The 19,138-nt window shown below is 41.2% G+C and overlaps 1 protein-coding gene and 1 long non-coding RNA gene across 4 annotated transcripts in view; both read right to left on the bottom strand.

Annotated features, from left to right (window-relative positions):
* Positions 1-19,138, bottom strand: part of RASAL2 (RAS protein activator like 2) — a 278,498-nt gene that overhangs the window by 213,953 nt on the left and 45,407 nt on the right. The gene's annotated exons all lie outside the window — the stretch shown is intronic.
* LOC123818550 lies at positions 1,155-16,747 on the bottom strand. Its single transcript, XR_006785646.1, has 3 exons — positions 16,677-16,747; positions 16,364-16,519; positions 1,155-1,506 (listed from the first exon to the last, which is right to left on the bottom strand). It is a non-coding gene; the product is annotated as an uncharacterized LOC123818550 (long non-coding RNA).

Here is a 19,138-nt window from a genome sequence, read left to right as displayed (position 1 = left end):
GCGGTGATGTGGTCACTGGTTGAACTGGTGTGAACAAGACTAGATCATCAGTCTGAACACGACCGCACTTAAGATGTGGCAACCGCTTTCACCATTCCTGCATGCTGTGTGTCCTCCTGAGAGCGATGAAACCATAGCAGGTTATTGCCTGTTTTGATAAAACTGGAGTTCTCTCTTTAGTAAAACTGGCTTTTCTCTTCACACCTACAAAGTGGTCCGAATCGGTTGCTCTCAATTTTCTCTCTTAAATCTCCCTTCCTCCTCCTCCCTCCTTCCTCCTCCTCCCTCCCTTCTCTTTCCTTCTCTGGCTTGTCCAAGTCTGCTTGCCTCAGGTTGAGTGGCAGTTCTCTGCTATTTTCTATCCAGAAAAAGAAAAGGAGAATTGCAGGGAATACAGTCTTTAGAACTGGGCTGATATGAGGATGAACTTGGGATTTATCAAACAAAAGTCACTGTGTTTTTAAAAGCCTCAGTCAGTGGGGTGCCGCAGCCCACTGATGCCGCTGGGGGGCCACTGTGCCCAGCTGTCCGTCCCCAGGTCCCCTTCACCGGCTCATCTGAAGGCAGGCAGTACCTTGAAATCAGCCGTCATGGGAGCATTTATACCACAGAAATCAGCAAATACTACAAACCAAGACCTGTTGTTTAAGCCAAGGAGTGGTTAAACATTCACCAACACATCATCTGGCTCAGTTTCCATATTTCTCAAGTAGAATAATGTCAACCCTGTAAATCTGTTGTAAGAATTTCAATCATGTAAGTAAAACACTGAGCCAAATTCCGGGCACATAAAAGACACCATATTTTTCAGACCATAAGATGCCCCTAGGTTTTAGAGGCGGAAAATAGGAGAAAAAATTTTGAAGCAAAAAATGTGGTAAAATAGTTAATAACATAAATGACATAATATGTCGCTAATATAAATGTAAACAGAACTCAACAGCAGCATTAACAACCATTATTCCTCCCAAAATGGGGGGGGGTGCATCTTACAGTCTGAAAAATACAGTAGTATGTGATAGGTAGCGATACACTTAAGGCATTACAAATAGAGTGTGGCTAGGTGAAAGTAAAACATTAAAAAACTCTATAAGCCACAAAATCAATAATGCAAAAGTATAATTAAATAGTTGAATTTTATTTTAGTAGGATTGTTGGGTTCTTTAGAATTCATAAATTGAAAAAGTTAGCACACTATTCCACACAATACCCCTTGATGAACAAGAGCAATTTCTCTCCGCACCATCTTTAATTTTCCAGGTTCCCTTTTAATTACGATCTCTGTTCAAGGGGTCGGAACTACTACACATCACGCAGGTGCGGACTTTCCAAGCAGCGCCTTGGAAAGATTTAGAACGCCATCAGGCCACGAGGAAGCGCCAGAAATGGGAAGTGACAGCGCAGACAGAGGTGATGTAGTTAACTGTAATTAAACATACAAAGAACTTGTAGGTGGCCACCTGTTCACCATTTCTTCTGACAGCTCAACCAAGATTTTGGCTTCCACTGGAAAAAGAGAAATTGAGATTAAGGGTGGCAAAGCAATCTCAAAAATTATCCATTATGTTCAACAAAAGATTTTCTCTCTCACAGAAAATATATGAGAACAGAATAGATTGTTAGTAGTACATGTAAGTATACATATGTATAAATGTGCAGTTTATATTCGTACATGCATCATCTGTATAACTAACTAACCTCTTAGCTCCTTGTCCATTCCTGCTCACCATTACAACCTCAGGATATACCATAGTCTCTGCAACATGGTAGGTGAATGAATGAGTGAAATACACAAAGTATTAAAAATTAAGCTTCAAGATATATGAATCAACATTAGATGTAATTTGAGATCATAGCATAATCACTGAATCCCAAATAACACTGACCTGGATATAATATTACCAAAAGTTAAGAAGGTCACATGAAACACTATTGGTACTGTTTGAAGGTATCCGCTTCCGAAGACATAACTCATGTGTTGTATGTTTTTTCCAATAACACAGACATTTTGATAAATTTTCAAGTAGTATCACACCGTGCATTCATGACACTCCTTTTCTCTCAACTACTCATGCTGTCCACTGTCCCTTTAAAATATTGAAGGAAATTCAGATGAAGGAGATTCTAGAGATAGCAAAGTTTAGTTTGGTTTTCAATATGTAGGTCTACCAGCAGTGTCCAACTTTTTGGCATCTGTGGGCCACACATTAAATACATTGTGACACGTAATCACAAAAAAAAATCTCATCATGTTTTAAGTAAATTTGAGATTTTGTGTGGAGTCGCATTCATAGCCATCCTGGGCCGCATGCAGCCCGTGGGCTGCAGGCTGGACACCCCTGGCACAGATAGAACCCCCCAAATAGGCCTTTAAAATTACAACTAATATATATGGTTTAATATTATATAGGGTTTACTACTGTATGGTTACAACCCCCAGGAGTTGGCACCAGCTGTCCAAAACACGTATGAAGAAAGACTCTGAGGCTAAGTCTACTCAGGGAAAAGAGAACTGTGAGGGATCATTAATGCAGTGTCAGCCAGGAGTGCAGAAGCCAGGAGAATGGTGACATCTATGCAATGCATTTGCTCATCTTGGTTCAATGGCATGGATTTATTTTATTTATGACAGAATTAAAAGTATGCCCTGGCTGGTGTCACTCAGTGGATTGAGTGCTGGCCTGCAAACCAAAAGGTTGCAAGTTCAATTCCCAGTCACATACCAGGCACATACCTAGGTTGGGGGCCAGGTCCCCAGCTGGGGGAGTGCAAGAGGTAACTGATTGATATATCTCTTGCACACTGATGTTTCTCTCCTTCTTTCTCTAATAGTAGTAATAGTACTATCACCATTACTACTGTTGTTTGAAAAAGTAAAAGTTCAGAAACACCATATACCTCCGCACCACCTTTAAAATGGAAGAAAAATACTAACTGAGCATAAATTTCTTTCTAATGAAGATCAAAGAATAATAATGGTCTAGCAAAATAAATTGCATGAATTAAATAATTTAGGTATCATTAAATAATCTTAGTTATTAATGTATAATTCATTTCAAACGAATGCCAATGTTAAAATACATATAAACATAAAATGTGATTTAAAAATTAAGTAATTAAATGTTTTGAAAGGGGGACACACGTGCACACATATGTACTTTTATGCACGGAACATTTCTGAATGATGCAGTGGCGACAGCAATTCGCCCTGGGAGAAAGGCCCGAGGAAGTGGTGGGAGGGGGGGTCTGGGGTAGGAAGCGGACTTCCGTCACACATCCTCCTAGGTGCTGCATTTTCCATACTCATGTGACTTTTCCTGAAAAAATCAGTAAAAAATTCAAAGGTAAATGCATGAGGTTAATTAGGACAAGTAACTAACTTGACCAAAAGGGGGGGAAAAACATGTTAAAATCAGGGAAGTGAAAGGAACTTAAGATCATTCTTTTTCGTCGTATTAATGATAAAAAAAAATGAAACAATGAAGAAAACACTGTTCTCTCCAAGTCAGTGGTCAAGTCAGTGCCGTGAGCTCTGGAGTCTGGGACCTCTGGACCAAGCGCGGCACGGCACGGCGCGCACTGCTCGGTCTCGCCCGCCGGCTGCCCTGCGGTGAGGAGGTGCCCGCAGAACAGCCCAGCTCTCCCGAACGCTTCCTGCGACTCTGAGCGAGCGACACACAGCCATCAGGACTGGGCAATAATTTTCACTGATCTGAAAACACTCAACTCAAAAACTGAAATCTGGCAAGGATGATTATTTCTCAAAGCAAGCGCAGGAAGGAGCTGAATTTAGCTCACGGAGGAACTAGCTGCTGCCTGCAATTGTCCTTGGGAAGTCAACGCCAAAGTCAAAAGGTCCGTCGTGCGCAAATCCTTTACGCTGCTTAAATTCCGAAGCAGAAGCAGCACACTAATTAGCCTTTCGTTTATTATCTGATTAGGCCTTTCTGGCTGACCTAATTTTAACCCATCTCCAACATAACCTAATCATTTAGGGGATTTGGTTGAGAAAGTTTAATTTTGTCTAACTTACAGAAACCTCAGTGCCAGCCTGATAAGAAGTCCCCATTAACTGCTTTCCCTGTGATATTCCCACTGAAAGCATGTGTTAGCACACCATTCAGATTATATGTTAGAAAAGGACATACACCTTCTGTCTCAGCAAAAACTGATGAAAAGCATTTAGAATTTTCCAACTCAATATAGTGGAAACTGTATTATCAGGTAAACATTAATTTTAGGTGGCAAATAAAAAGGAAATAGGAAGAATAATAGAAGAAGAATCCTGAACCGACTCCCGAATACTTAGGACACGGAAAGTTGCAGACAGATAAGGGGTATATGTATTCTAAAGACTACCTGGGGAAATACCATATGAGATACCATATCAAGCATTCAAGAATATGACTGGCATTTTCTACCCTGGCCAATGTGACCCAGTTGGTTACAGTAGTGTCTCGCAGACCAAAACGTTGGGGGTTCAACTGCCGGTCAGGGCACAGGCCTAGGTGGAGGGTTTGGTCCAGGCCAGGGCTCACAAGAGAGGCAACTGATCGATGTTTGTCTCTCAGCCTCCCTCTAAAAACCAATGAGCACGACTTTGGGTGAGGATTAAAAAAACAAGAATGTTATTGGCATTTTTGGCATTTTCCAAGAGGAGAAAAAGATTATGTGCTAATGCTTTTTTCATAACATATTTATTAGGAGACAAAGATTTTTCTGAAAACCTCTTAGAATAACAAGCAAAAGGAAGGCTGCATCGATTAAGTAAAATCTGTCCCAATGCTACCGCCTCTGCTACCAGCTCCCTGTGGAAAAGCCATTTCCACAGGGCGCTAACTATGGTCATATATACGGGGACCAATGGAAGGGAGGGTAGGGTTGAAGAAAAAAGTCTGTCACCTTCTTTTCCTGTTTTTAAGTGTCAGACTTGATTACAATATGTGATGCTTATTTTTTTTAAAGCTTGTTTGTCAAAACAGATATTCTGGAAAGCTCTACCCAATAATTAAAATTCTCCTGGAAAGTGGCAGGATAAAGACTCGATGACAATATGTTAGCTTTTCTGAGTTTTAATGCCATGGTTTCAAGAAATCTTAATCATCCAAAATGGATTTCCTCAGTTACAGGACTTTAATCCCCCCACCTTCTTGTCAAAAAGGAACGAATTTAAGGCCACTCTCGTCTCAGTCAACCTCAGGGGGGCCACCGAGCCCCAAGGCTCACAGAGAGAGAACGGACTCCTTCCACCCTTGTCAGCCTTCATCATGACCTCAGGAGCGCCTTTAAGGATCTACTACTCTGAACTGCTGACCATCTGACAAGGAAGAACACACATGCGTGTTGTGTACTCGCACGGAGCACTCAGATCCCCAGTTAGGACCATATGCCCCGAAGAACGAACAGCAGGTTTACACTCTTCACGCCAAGGCACATGCTGTGTTCGGACGTGTACTACGGCGTGAAGATGGCCTCTCAGACTGCGTTTACTCCATGTGCCCGACGAGAAGGATCATCATCGGAATGGGCCACGACGCCTTCCGGGAGACACACACGCCAGGCTGTCAGAACTTCCCCCGCCCCCCCCGACGTCTCCTGCAGGCTGGTGTTCTCAGTAAGGCTGCCCCCTGCCCCTCCCCCGCCAGGCACTTAGGAAAGTCAGGAGGGTGTTTTGAGTTACCACAGTAACCATAGGCTGCTGCTGAGGTTCAGCGCTCCCCCTCCCCCCGCCCTGGGGAGAGAGGAAGCAGAAAGGAGCGTGTACGTATGTTGAACATCTTAGCACAGAGGGATATTCCCACGCAGTGAAGCACACACCGCCGGACATTCACGTGGGCGAAACCATTATCCAAGCCTGAATCTTAAATCTGGTCTGCACAAAAGCATAAAGCATGTCTGCACACTTTTAGCATACACTGAATTTCTAGAAATGAAGTTACCGAATAAACAGATGAAGACTGCATTTTATTTTGTTTTGTTTGGAATGTTACCAAGGTTGTTTTCCCTTTTTGGAAAATCATGTGACCAGTGACAACACTTATCACAAAGAAGCACACCCTTGTCAACCTGCATGGATACACCGCAGTCACATGGTGATGCCATATATACAGGTGTGAGTACCTGAGTACCTCGCTGTGTCTTCTAGGGTAGTCATGCTTGAGCATTTACACATTGCAATGCACATTATTTTATTCTAAGTTACTTTCCTCAATATGTCTCATCTATAATACTTAAGGTACTATAGTTAATTCTAACTCATGTGTGAGGGTAACGTATAAATGTACATTATATAGACATATAGATATAGACATACACACACTGATGTGTGAATTTTGTTTCAGGATAGGATAAAGACAACATCACAAAATACTTGCTATAACAAGTGAACAGTGAATCTGATAGAGTTAAGAATCACTGATCTAGGGATAATAATATGAAATTTAAATGGAAAACCTTCCTGACTTCTTCATAAACAGAATTTAATATTGTTTAGTGGCAGTTTGCAGGGTTAATGTGTGTACGCAAGAGGCAGAGTCAGTCAGCGTCTCTTTGACCACCACCACCTCCAGAAGTTACCTAGGCACACTCGGAAGTGGCCAATCTTCTCACCTCAACCCCTGACGCATTCTTCCCTGGACCAATTTAAAGGTACAACTGACTCTGTGAAATGGGATGGGGAAAGGGTTAAGAAGGCATAAAGGACTTACAAATTCCTTAGAGATGCCATCTCTTTCATCTATCAATTTTCCACTGACAACTTCTCCAAACAGGAGACAGCCAATAATACTTTCTTCTTTAAAATTGTTTATTCTTCCCATTACAGGGGATATTCAACATTATGTTAACCTCGAGTGTACAGCCCAGTGCTCGGACAAGTACACATCTCCCGAAGCGGCCCCTCCGCTGAGTCTAGCACACGGCCGGCACTGCACTCGGTTATTGCAAGGCTAGCCGATCACCAGTCCCAACTTAGGCAGGCCCTGCCCAGGTTCAAGGCTTGCCAAGGGCTTTCATGAAAGAACAGAAGGAAAAGAAGATGCAGGAAGGGAGAAGAAAAGCAAAAGGTGAAAGAAAAAGAATCTTGCTCAGGTTGGTAAGGCAACATATAAAATAGAACATGAAAATACCATCCAGGAACATATAAAATGTATATACCTATAAACGTGTGAATGGTTTGAAAAATATTGAGCATAGTAAATGATTTTTTAAAGCCTTGAATGACCGAACCAAGTAAGAAGGCACATTTATGAGCACGGTTACTCATACTCCCGTAGAGTTGTGAAAACAGGAGGCAGTTAACACTTGCCAGGGTACTGCTCCCAGCATTTCAGCCTCAAATGTCCCTCCTTAGACCAAAACTTCACAAAGCATCTCCAAGTAGGCCATTTGATTAAAATAGCTTGTGATTTCATTGAAAGTGCTTGTATGACGTACTAGGTGAGGAACTTCTGCCACAGAGACTGCGCACCACCCACTCTCTCGGGCAGGACTGGATGGACACTGGTCCGTTCACCCCAACTCCGCAGGCACGGTGCTGTCTCGACGGACAGAGTACGATTTAGCCCCCTTTCAAACAATCAGTCCTTGTCGTCCCCAAATCTACTACCTGCTCAGACTTCCAGCCTGACTCTCCCAGACCAATATTTTAGGCAAATCACTACAGTATCGGTTATGATTTCCATTCTTCTGTAGAGAAAGTTGCGCGGGCAGTAAGAGCTTCCAGGCTTCACTACCATTTCCTTGGCCTCCACTCTGTGGGCAGAAAGCAGTTACCTACCAAACCGCCTGAGCTCAAGACACTGACGCTCCTCAAAGCAAAGCCAGCGCCAGCGTGAGGGTAAGAGGGAGCAGGAACAATGTGCTGATGGGGCAGGTTGTTTCAAAAGGCCTAGGTTTTGTTCCTCATCTTTTGACTCCTACTTTCAACATTAGAAATTGGCCCTGACCAGTGTGGCTCAGTTGACTGGGCATCGTCCCATGACGCAAAAGGTCACCAGTTCGATTCCCGGTCAGGGCACATGTCTGGGTTGCGGGCCAGGTCACCCATTGAGTTGTAGGCAAGAGACAACTGACTGATATTCCTCTCAAACACCAATGTTCCTCTCTCCCTCTTTCACCCTCCCTTCCCCTGTCTCTAAGAATAAATAAATAAAATCTCTTAAAAAATAAAAAATAAAAAAATAGAATTAGAAATTGCTTTTGGATAGCCTAGACATATAATATGTGGATACAAATACCCTATACCCTCAGGAACAATTGGTGTACAATCATGTACAAATTTACTAACTGCTAAGTAATAATTAATTGATTAGCGGATTATTAAAAACTTAAAGACAGGCAAATTTATGTTGAAGAAGTGTATATGCCAAGAAATTTAGCCAAAATGAATTCACTGACCCATTCAAGCTGGCTGAAATAAAGTGTCATAAACGATAAGTAACACTGAAAAGTAACATAAAGAATAAGTGAGAAATGATGAAGGAAAAAATGGAATGATGAACAACTCAAACCAACAAAGCTAAAAAAAAAAATCTGAAACAGAAAAACACCCCGACTGGCACGTATATGCATGTATGTGTGTGTGCACAAATATGTGTTTAATTGTAAACACACGCTGATGCACGCATGTTAACATCTTAAACCTGAAAGTCTGAAAAGGGGCTAAAGATAGGTCAGAATTCCTGAATAAAGAAAGGACATATGTAAAATAAACATACAGTATGAATGGATGGCATGTGCTTCACAGAAAAAAGCAAACAAAATCAACTTTAGAAGTTGACACAGAAGGACCAACTCTAAGAACCACCAAATAAACACCCCTTGAAAAGTATCCTGTAAAACAGAAGAAAATATTTTAAATAGCTGTACATGTGAAAGAAAAAGAAAAATATTTTAATCCCCCTACGAAGTGTGTTTCTAATTAGATACTCCCTTTTCTGATTGTATCTTTTATTGTAATGGAGGAATTAACTATGACTTGGCCCTTCCCACAAAGAGCAGCTGTTCGATTTAACTTAGCAACTTCCTCTTCCTTGCTCCTACCAAAACCTGTAAACTGTGTCTTTGCATACTTCCAGGGGAAGAGCACAGAACTGTATCTCAATACAGCTAGTTTCTAGGGCAACTTGTTGTATCTTTTTCTACGTTAAAATAGAGGAAATCCTTTCATCTACTTCATAAATGTTTAATTCTCTGGTCGACATTTCGGTCCCCATAAAATGCAGGTCAGGAATTCACTTTCAAATGTCGTGGAATCTTTCATAGCAACCAAGCAACAACAGAATACTGCCTGTTTTTATTTTATCTATTCAGAAAAGAGCAGCAGCTTCAACTGAACGAGAGGAGACAAATCTAAAGTGAATCAGGGCGAGGAGGACGGGGAAGGGCGAAGTCACACACTGAGGATTTTAAGAGTGGGAATACATGGATTCATAATCACTGAGGCCAAGCTGCTCATCTCCTTTAAACCTTCCGTTCTTCCACGACGTGCACTTCTTTAAAACGTAAACACTTTAGTAATTTTTCCAAGTTCCTTTTTGTAAAGGCCCACCGACCTAACTCCATCCCCATTTTAAAACTGCCCTGCCCCAATGTCCCATAATTAAATGTTATACTTTTCATTTTAAAGGCCGAAAGTAGAATTGTAACTGTTCTCTACATTTGGAACTCAGCATATGGTTGCAAACCCTAACGGGCTAATCTCAATAATAAATAAAATGGTTGGAAAAGGCACACACTTGAGGGGGAAAAAGTGTAAAAGGGAAAGATCATCTCTTGTACTTTTACATTTAGTACTTAGCATCCTCACTAAACGCCTAAGAAGGGAGGCAATCAGTGTCGAATGTGACGATTAAAAAGAGCACCGTTTAGAAATGAACTCATCCAAGTAAACGAACCTACTGAAAAGTCAAGCAGGCCCTTCTCTAAAATACATATAAAAATAAATGAGCATTCACCGAAATAAAATCGTCTAATAAGAAACGTCGCCCAAGATCTCTTGAATTTTTTCTAAGCTGTGAATAAAACTTGTCAATCATAGATGGAAGAAAAAATAACCATGATAGTTAAGTAAGACTTGCAGATATTCAACTACAAGAATAGATACTAGGTTTTTTTCCTTTAAGTATATATACTGGATAAGAAAAAAAGGAAGTAATCACAACATGAAAAAATTGACACACAGCACCCCGTTAAATGATGAGTACACAACTGTGAAAATATCAATATTCAAAGTAATTTAAATGTCAAAGATTGTATCTTCTATTGTGCTATTACTGCCCCAATAAAAGTGGGAAACTAAGGAGAATTTCATTGATCTTCCTTCATTGTCTTGGAAATCTTGAGTGCTAAATGAAAAATAGTTTTATAGTTAAAAGAATAAATTTAGAGAGCCACCATCAATTTCAACACTATCATACATGTTCAAAAACATATAAAGGACATTGGTTTCCACATGTGAGCTATCCAATACCTAACAAACTTTAAACATATACATGTTCAAAAACATATAAAAGACACTGGTTTCCACATGTGAGCCATACAATGCCTAATCAGCAGTGATGAGAATGACTATAAAAGAGGTCACCGTGTGACCCATGACCCACTTCTCAGGTGCAGAGGCAGCTCTACCGACTGCCTGCGGTCGAACACAGCTTGTAGGCAAAAATCTCAGAAATAGCCCAGCATGCATTGCAACTCGCCTCTCAGCTGGCAATGCCATTGTTAAGACCCTGCAGTCCACATTAAAGATAGAACACACTGCAATCCAAAATTGTAAAGATTTTATTTATTCACTTTATTTATTTACTGGAGAGGGGTAGGGAGAGGGAAAGAAACATTAATGTGAGGTTGCCTCTCATGCACCCCCCACTGGGGACCTGGCCCGAAACCCAGGCATGTGCCCTGACTGGGAATCGAACCGGTGACCCTTTGGTTCATAGGCCGGCGCTCAATCCACTGTGCCACAGCAGCCAGGGCCAAAAATGTTAAAATGAGACATGAAAGTGGGTAGAAAATACTCAAGTTAGGAGTGCCTTCTCACGGGTTACCAGTGAAACTTCTGATTAAAAAGCAGTCCTTAGTATCAATACTTTAAAGGCATAACCTCTAGAAACTAAGCGGAAGGTGTGAAAAGAAGGTGAGATTTCCGGTAATGATATGTCTGATAAATTTCCTCCTCGCGGATATATGCACACGCAATCCTTATGCAGTACTTGCTCGTCGTAAGACCCTCTACTTGCGGCTCTGCAGTTTTCATTTTTAGGTGTGTCACAGGGCTTCAAGTCAGACTAAGTCTCGCCTATTTATGTGCTATCTCCAATTTCGACTTTAATAAATGCTTTTGCTAAAACGGTAGAGAATGTTTGAGTTTAAAAGTGCACAGGACCGTGGGAAGACAAGGACTCAAGGGTGCACGCTTAAGGAATTCCTGCCGTTTGGCCAGAAGCAGGGCGCCATCTGCTTGTGCCGGGAACCACGCCCACCCTCGGTCGTTCCCACTGCTGACAGGAGCGTCTGCCTGTTTAATCAGCACTGAAAACACGCTCCAAATCCAAGATGAACTCTTATTTTTAAAAATGCTCTGAGGCAGTTAAAAACTTGTTTTCCCCTCTAAAAGCAGCTGTCTGTTTTTATAGCCTTTCCTCCTACGACTACTTTAAAAAGAAAAATTAAATTATGCAAACCACTGATTTCAAAACAGCACTCTCAAGAAAGTAAAAAATCTATTATTTTGATTCATTATCTGAAAAATAAGCTCATCTTTTTTATACTGGAAATTATTCCCATCTTGTATGCACAGATAGCAACAAATAAGAAAAAAGGCACAGCAGTATATACCTGACTATGTTTCACAACAGCCAACGTGAAAATACAAATCTACATTCTCATTCTGTCATCGCTTTAGCTTTCTCTCTAAACCTCCAGTGTTCCGCGCAGAGATGAAGTCCATCGTCATCCTATTCCTGTGTTTCAGTAGCTTAAGACACCAACAACCAGTGGCTTATGTACATTCTAACTTAGTGTGCACGATACTAAAAGCCTAAGGAAAACACTGGAGATGAAAAACATCTTGCCAAATATTGGAGGAGAGAAGTCTCATTGGCTATATCAATTAGGAAAGTTTTTTGTTTGTCTGATTGTTTTGGGTAGCAGTTGGAAATACCTCCCTCAGGACAGAGAGTAGAGAGAACTGCAATGTAACTGAAAAAGATATATGTGTTAGTGACGTGACCTTCGGTGATTTTTTTTCTTTCTTTTTTTTTTCTTTTAAATTAATTTTCTTTCCCAGAGATAAGACCTGACAACTAACATACAGCACTGGGGAATCCAAGTGCTAATTTCTATCTATTGCTTGCCTTTTTTCCCTTTTACATAGCATTTCTAAAACTTTTTCTGAAATAGTTTCAGATTTATACAAAGGTTGAAAAAATGGTATAAAGAATTCTCATATACTCTCCACTCAGATTCCTCCAATGTTACTTTTACCACATATGCTTTATCATTCTTCTTTTTCTTTTACAATAGTGTTAAAAAGAATAAAACTGTGAAATAAGCCTAACAAAAAAGCGGAACACTTGTACACTGACACCACCAATGTAAGAAATTAAAGATTAAATAAATAAATGGAAATGTGTCCTGTGCGCATGGACTGGAAGCTTCAGAACCATCACAACGGCAACACCCCAAATGAACCAGATTAACCAAATCCTTATGAACATCCCAGCTGCCTTCACTTTTGCAGAAACTGTTAAGCTGACTCTAAAACTCATACGGAATTGCAAGGGTCCTGACACAGCTAAAGCAATCTAGAAAAAGAGCAAATTTAGAACATACACACTTCCCAATTTCAAGAGACTACAAAAATTAGGACTATGTGATATGGACATAAAGTAGATATATGTGACGGAGGACCCAAAAATGGAATTTATTGATAAAATATTGTGTATTTGTTCTTACATGTGTAAACTTCAGTCACCTTCAAAAGACTCTCCATCTGATGCAATACACCTATCGAGACTTTTTTTCCACTGTGTAAAACAGTTTTCGAACTTGTCCATTTGGATGCCGTTCTGTTCTTCAGTCATTTTTTTGGTTGCACCTCTTCCACCTTTTCCACACTGCCAGGATATTATTTCCCTTTGGGGACTTTTCTTTTATGGGAAGTAGGGGCATAGTTGCTTGGGGTGAGAGCAAGTGAACAGAGAGGGTGGGGCACAGGGGTGATGCCATTTTTGGTCAAAAACTGCTGAACACTCAGTGCAGTGTGGGCAGGTATGCTCGTACATCACCCATTATGATATGGGAAAACATGTTCAGAGTCTTCAAAAAATTCACTGAAGCCAATCGCAGCCTCTCACAACAACGCCAGCTGGTGCACTGAGGCAGATGGGTTCCTAGAACACTCACCTAGCGGGGGAAGCCTGTACTATAAGGGCCCACCCTCCGGAAAATAATTCTGGTTTTTTGGGGATCCACCCTCATAGATCAATGGAATAGAAATAAACCCGTACGTTTACAAAAAAATTGACTTTGACATGGTGCCAAGACATCTTAATGTAGAAAGAATAATCTTTTCAACAACTGATGCTGGAATCGCAGGATATCCATGTGCAACAGTATGAAGATGAACCTAACATCTCACACCATTCAGGAAAACTGGCTCAAAATGGATCTCCTATATTCTGGTCACTATTTCCTCATCAGATACATGATTTAAACACACTTCTCCCATTCTACAGCTTGTCCTTTTACTCTCTTGATATCATTTGAAACTAAAACTATAAATCTTTTGAAGCTAAAACTATAAATCTTTCAGAAAAAAACGTATGTATAATTCTGCATGACAATGGTTTCTTTAACGTGACACCAAAAAAACAAAAGAAAAAATAAATAAAACCATCACAATTAAAAATTTTATGCTTCAAAAGGCATCAAAAAAGTGAAAAGACAACCTGCAGAATGGGAGAAAATATTTTCAAATCATGTATCTGATAAGGTCTAGTGTCTGGAATATACAAAAACAAGGCTTACAACTCAACTATGTTAAAAAATGGGGAAAGAAGGTATACAATGTCCTGTAAGTGCATGGAAAGACGTTCATCATCTTTGGTCACTACGGTGATTCAAATCAAAGCCACAAAGATGCCCCTTCTCGTCCACTAGGATAAGTACAATAAAAGACAGACAGTAACAAGTGTTGACAAGAATGTGGAAAAACTGAAGTCTTCATTTGTAGCTGGTACAAAAGTAAAATGGTACACTTGGCATTTCCTAAAGAAGTTAAGCAGAGTTATCACAGTACCAAGAAATTTCACTCCTAGACATATACCCCCCCCAAAAAAAACCCCTGAAGACAAGTCAACAACAACTCGTTCACAAACGTTCATATCAGCATCATTCATAAATCAGAAAGTGGAAACAACCCACCCGTCTATCAATTGGTGAGTGGGGGATACTCACACAGTGGAATATTGCTCAGTAATGAAACGGACTGATTAGTGGTACATGCTATAATGTGAAGGAAACTTGAAAACACTACGCTAAGTGAAATAAGCCAGTCACAGACGGCCACATTACATGATCCCACACACATGACATGTACAGAACGGGTAATTCCATGGAGACAGAAAGTAAAATAGTAGTTGCCAGGGACGAGGGGCGGGGAAACCAGGCAGTGACTATTAATGCATGCAGGTTTCTCTTTGGGTGATGAATGTTCTACAATTAGATAGCAGTAATGGCTGCACAAGTTATTGTGCAATACACTAAAAACCACCTAATTGTGCATTTTAAAAGGGAAAATTTTATAGTATGTGGATTACATCTCGATTTTCAAATTATTTGAGGGAAACGTGTGGGTGGAAAGAGAACAAAATAAGAAAACAGCAGGGGGGCACTGGGGGGGGGGGAGCCCTTACCCGTGAGGAGGTGAGGAGGGGAGAGAACAAAGAGGCCGGAGAAGCCATCGGACAGAGACGCAGGGTTCACTACGTCCAACGGAACTGGGAACTGACTGTGAGTGACGACCATGCTTACTCCCCCGAGTCTCACCCAGTCTGCTCTTCCTTGCGAAAGAAGCCTGGTTGCTACCTTCTTTCTCCTTCTTTAGTTGGGGCCGACCCTGCGCATTACTGAGAGCAACCCAGCTGTCCTCTTTCGAAAACGCTCCGTAAGTCAGGCTTCTCACCGTCTGACCGACCTTTCCTTTATTAGGCAGGATTAGTAAATGTTTACTCAATAAATGTAATATGAATGGAATCCCTTTATTACCACCCTGATCCGCATCTCATTTCACGGGCTTAGTTATTAAAAGAAAAACTATCCTCTCAACTATGAATGTGACCTATGAAGTGGTAATGGTATTACTTTATTGCTTTATGACATTAGTACGCTTCTGCTCGTATGCCTCTGCCCGAGTTCCACGGGCGTTTTCAAACCACAGAACCACCGCACCAGAGAAAGACTGAAAATGAAAAGTTTTGATCATTTCGATTTTTTTTTTCTGAACACAGATATCCAAAGAGGTATTTTACGGAATATAGGCAGAAGGGGGGAAAAAGAAGAAGAAGAAAGATTTCCTTATTCTTCAGTAATTGCTTAGAAAGTGAAAGCATTTTAGAAAAGAGCAGGTGGAGGTCCGATCTGCTTTGAAACACTTTCCCTGCATTACTTTGTTTTCATTTTATTTCTAGGGCATCTGAAAAGTACTAGGCTGCGCGCAGACTGTCCGGTCAGCCAAGACAAAGCCTTGGCACTGCTCTGAAATGAGATAGGCCAGGTCTGCTCTCCCGTATTATGTGACTGGCCTACTTAGGAGATACATATCCGTGATAGTCAGGGAGGCATCATCAGCGCGGACAGTACGGTGTCATCGCCTCCTGAGCGATGGTCCCCGGGGCAATGATATGCGTGCCAAGGTTAAAAGGCTGAACTATGACGAGTAAAGGACTCAAGAATAAAATCCAAAATATCCAGAGTAACGCCAATTAGCACAATTTAGTTTGAGACATCAAACAATGCAGGCTTTAAACTTTCACTCTTTTAAAGCTATATTTTATAAGAATAATTTCTAAATTCAGTCTTCCAGTGTTTATACGCCAAACCTGAAGTTATATTTTACCTTACTGGTTCCAGTATAATTAAGAGTTTTTAAGACTATATTTTGACAATAGAGAGCTCACAAATATTACCCAGTAATGTGAATTTGAGACTTAGGATCAGTCGCCAAGAAATGTTTTACTATAATACTTTTTAAGACTTGAATGTTGTCCTATGTTCTATGACCTCAGGAGGACTGGAATAAAATTGATACCTATTAAAAGCAGCATCGAGTGAACTTTAAGGGACCAATCCATTCACATACCTCCACGAAGAGCAACCCGGGGATTCGAACCACAAGCACAGAAGACGCGGCAGATCGAAGTAACAGGAAGCACTAACACGGCGAGAAAGCTGCCGGGAGACGAGCGGCTCTTCTGTTAACACCGTCCACCGCAAAAATCACTACCACGTGGGACGTCTGCCATAGGGTCAACAGTAAAAATGTTTTAATTCTTAAAAATAACGCCATTTCCCCCGGTTTACAAACGAGGGAAAGAAGACCTGACCAACCACTCTGTCCTGGGACGGACACACACACACACACACACACACACACACACACACACACGAGCTACCAGGCGGAGCGGCGTTCTCAACCCACGGCGCTCTAGTTCCGAAGTCCATCCCCACGCTGCCCTGCGACGCCTCACCCAGTTCCCCTGAAGCAGAGTCGTGAGCTTCATTGCCAACCGGAGTCTTGTGATTAAGATAAAATGTATGCAGTAAGTTAAAAAAATAAACAAGGTGGTTTTGCAACCACGCAAACACCTGCCTAGCTGACCTGGCTCTTGATCCACATATTGTGCAAACATAACAAAGCAGCCAGAGTATGTCCACCGGTCACTAACTTGCTGGACCCATGTAAAACAAAATACCATTTAGAAATCAGCAGAAGATGAAAAGCAATCCCAGTAAGAAAGCACTTCTCAAAAAATTTGTGATTTTCATGAGATCTATAGGGCTGAAACCAGTCACCACTGAACTGAATAAAACACTATTTACATGGTAACGCCTTCACTTTTAAGCCTTATATACAAACCTTGAAGCAACAGTAAACTCTGTAGTAAAGCCTCATTTAATACTGGCAGTCCCCTACTTTTACGTAAAACATTCCACAGATGCCCTTGAAGGCTGAGTGTATGCAAGTCAATGCACACGCTCTCACGGTGGCTACGTTCTCATGGTGGTAAAAGACTTAACCGAATCCCTATGTAAGGCTTTGAGGGCAATACCATCCTTACCCCAAGCCAGCAAGCACCCCAGGGAGCAGCAGATAACCTTCAGAGGCACCTCAACAACCTGTGACCTTGCAAATCAGAACGAGGTATTTGCCCTTCGTACAGTTCTATGGCCTTCCCATCGACCAGGCCCAACTCCCCACAAGAGCAAAACCTGGGCGGTAAGATGGCGCAGGGGTGACAGAAAGGAGAGGGTGGCTGGGGCAAAACCTGGGTGACGGGCACTACCGAAAGCAAACCAACCGCAGGCTCTGGCTGAGCAGGGATCCGGAGAAGCGCCTGGCGATCTAGGATTTCTGGGAGGCTGCCTCCACAAGGCAGGACACCGGGAAAATATTTAGACGACTGCCAGCCAGATTGCCTAAGCTAAACAACACTGCCGATTTTATCTGGGGCAAGAAGCAAGCACGATGCAAGTTCAAAATGATCAAGACTTGGGAGACAGACTATGGAAGATTCCATCTCACACGCAGAAAGGAGTTTGGGAAGTCAGTAAAATGCTCAAAATAGGAGTTATGAAAGTCAAGGCCCACCAAATATGGGCTAACATTTTTTTGTCAATCTAAATGCATTTTATTTCCTTATCTTTTTTTATTGTTGTTCTGTAACAGTTGTCCCAATTTTCCCCATTGCCCTCCCCTGCCCCATCCCCCTAACAGTCAATCCCCACCCTATTGTTCATGTCCATGGGTCATTTGTACCTGTTTGTTAATTAGACACTTCCCCTTCCTTCCCCTCTTGTCCCCCTGACACCTGGTCGCTGTCAGTCTATTCCTTGTTTCCATGTCTCTGGTTCTACTTTGCCCATTTGTTTGTTTTCTTCATTAGGTTCCTATTATAGGTGAGATCATATGGTATTTGTCTTTCATAGCCTGGCTTATTTCGCTTACCATAATACTCTCCAGTTCCATCCATGCTGTCGTGAAAGGTAAGAGTTCCTTCTTTCTTTCTGATGCATTGTATTCCATTGTGTAAATGTACCACAGTTTTTGATCCACTCATTTACTGCTGGGCATTTAGGCTGTTTCCAGCGCTTGGCCATTGTAAATGACGCTGCTATGAACACAGGGTGTGCTAACACTGTGTGCACACAGAGGAGGCTACCCCTAACGTTAAGTATTGTAAGAAGCAATGATAATCATGAGTAGGTATTTCCAGCTAAAAAGAATTACTACATTGGTCTAGGCATTCATAAAATGACATTACCAAGAATTTTATTCACATTTTTCAGCTAATTTTAATGAACGTCATCCACCTATACATCATTTCATCAGGTTTTTAACACTGACCTGTTTTATCATTTTATTTAAGAAGAGAATGTATTAGAAAATCTAAGAATGTTTGATGCCTTTAGCTCATTTCTGTCCCCTCCACGCAGGACCTGTTAAATGCCAACTATCCAAAAATCCATCACTTGGTCTCCTAAACAAAACTGCCGAGTAGCTCTAAGGAAGTCTAATACTGTAGCTAACACTGATGACCGAGCCACTGTAACTTCATGTATGTTTCTCCCAAATAAAATAGTATACATCTGAGCACAGCTGACACTTGGACAAGAAAAAACATGAACAGGGGAGGTCCCTAATCCCACCCACAATTTATTGTTATAACCACCAAAGTTTCACATTAACACTGATATCACATTCTGTTTGTGGTTTACAAAGAACTCACTAAACCAACATATTACTCATGTGCATTCTAAAGAGACTTGATACAACGAGAAGGAAAAGAGGGTAGAAATCACACAATTACTGTCTACTTAGAGATGAATGATTTTTATAATATACAAAAATAAAAAG

This window comes from Phyllostomus hastatus, unplaced genomic scaffold, assembly GCF_019186645.2.
Source record: "Phyllostomus hastatus isolate PE091 unplaced genomic scaffold, TTU_PhHast_1.1 phas_contig_283, whole genome shotgun sequence".
Classification (NCBI taxonomy): domain Eukaryota; kingdom Metazoa; phylum Chordata; class Mammalia; order Chiroptera; family Phyllostomidae; genus Phyllostomus; species Phyllostomus hastatus.
This window is presented reverse-complemented; position numbering and strand designations above follow the sequence as displayed.